The following is a 1,282-nucleotide window of genomic DNA, read 5'->3' as shown; positions in this document are numbered from 1 at the left end:
TTCTGCTTACAAGCAGACGCTCTGCCACTAAGCTAAAGTGGCGCACAAGATAACAGCATAAATCAATAATCTTCCTGTATCCTTTGCGGAGTGAGCAAACCTGCTCCTGCTCGTCATACCCGACTAGAGCCTAATGCTGCTGTAAGCCACTTGCCAGGATTGAACTGACGACCTTCAGCTTACGAAGCAGACGCTCTACCACTAAGCTAAAGTGACACACACACTAACTATATGAATCAATAATTTTCCTGTCCCCTTCACAGAATGGGCCATCCTGCTCCTGCTTCTCGTACCAGACCAGAAATTTATGGTGCTATAAGCCACTTGTCAGGATTGGACTGACGACCTTCTGCTCACAGAGCCGACGCTCTGCCACTAAGCTAAAGTGACGCAGATAATAAGTACATAAATCAATAATCTTTCTGTATCCTTTGCGGAGTGAGCAGACCTGCTCCTGCTTCTCATACCCGACTAGAGCATAATGCAGCTGTAAGCCACTTGCCAGGATTGAACTGACGACCTTCTGCTTACGAAGCAGACGCTCTACCACTAAGCTAAAGTGACATACAGACTAATCATATGAATCAATAATTTTCGTGTCCCCTTCACAGAATGGGCCACCTTGCTCCTGCTTCTCGTACCAGACCAGATATTTATGGTGTTATAAGCCACTTGCCAGGATCGAACTGACGACCTTCTGCTTACAAAGCAGACGCTCTGCCACTAAGCTAAAGTAGCGCATAGAATAAGTATATAAATCGATAATCTTTCTGTATCCTTTGCGGAGTGAGCTGACCTACTCCTGCTTCCCGTATCAGACCAGAGGTTTATGGTGCTATCAGCCATTTGACAGGATTGAACTGACGACCTTCTGCTTTCAAAGCAGACGTTCTGCCACTAAGCTAAAGTGACACACCAAATAACTGCATAAATCAATAATCTTCCTGTATCCTTTGCGGAGTGAGCAAACCTGCTCCTGCTCCTCATACCCGACTAGAGCCTAATGCTGCTGTAAGCCACTTGCCAGGATTGAACTGACGACCTTCTGCTTACGAAGCAGACGCTCTACCACTAAGCTCAAGTGACACACACACTGACTATATGAATCAATAATTTTCCTGTCCCCTTCACAGAATGGGCCATCCTGCTCCTGCTTCTCGTACCAGACCAGAAATTTATGGTGCTATAAGCCACTTGCCAGGATTGGACTGACGACCTTCTGCTCACAGAGCCGACGCTCTGCCACTAAGCTAAAATGACGCAGAGGATAAGTACATAAATC

The 1,282-nt window shown here is 46.3% G+C and overlaps 7 non-coding genes across 7 annotated transcripts; all 7 read right to left on the bottom strand.

Moving 5' to 3' along the window:
- Positions 1–144: 144 nt before the first annotated feature.
- On the bottom strand, positions 145–216 carry Pmar_PMAR024921. Its single transcript has one exon. It is a non-coding gene; the product is annotated as a tRNA-Thr (tRNA).
- Positions 217–318: 102 nt separating this feature from the next.
- Pmar_PMAR024920 lies at positions 319–390 on the bottom strand. Its single transcript has one exon. It is a non-coding gene; the product is annotated as a tRNA-Thr (tRNA).
- A 102-nt stretch (positions 391–492) lies between these two features.
- On the bottom strand, positions 493–564 carry Pmar_PMAR024919. The gene has a single exon. It is a non-coding gene; the product is annotated as a tRNA-Thr (tRNA).
- Positions 565–666: 102 nt separating this feature from the next.
- On the bottom strand, positions 667–738 carry Pmar_PMAR024918. Its single transcript has one exon. It is a non-coding gene; the product is annotated as a tRNA-Thr (tRNA).
- A 102-nt stretch (positions 739–840) lies between these two features.
- On the bottom strand, positions 841–912 carry Pmar_PMAR024917. The gene has a single exon. It is a non-coding gene; the product is annotated as a tRNA-Ser (tRNA).
- Positions 913–1,014: 102 nt separating this feature from the next.
- Positions 1,015–1,086, bottom strand: Pmar_PMAR024916. Its single transcript has one exon. It is a non-coding gene; the product is annotated as a tRNA-Thr (tRNA).
- Positions 1,087–1,188: 102 nt separating this feature from the next.
- On the bottom strand, positions 1,189–1,260 carry Pmar_PMAR024915. Its single transcript has one exon. It is a non-coding gene; the product is annotated as a tRNA-Thr (tRNA).
- Between the last annotated feature and the right edge of the window lie 22 nt (positions 1,261–1,282).

This window comes from Perkinsus marinus (genome assembly GCF_000006405.1).
Source record: "Perkinsus marinus ATCC 50983 genomic scaffold scf_1104296960336, whole genome shotgun sequence".
Taxonomy (NCBI): Eukaryota; Perkinsozoa; order Perkinsida; family Perkinsidae; genus Perkinsus; species Perkinsus marinus.
Note: the sequence above shows the minus strand (reverse complement) of the source record. Positions and strands in the feature narration are given on the sequence as shown.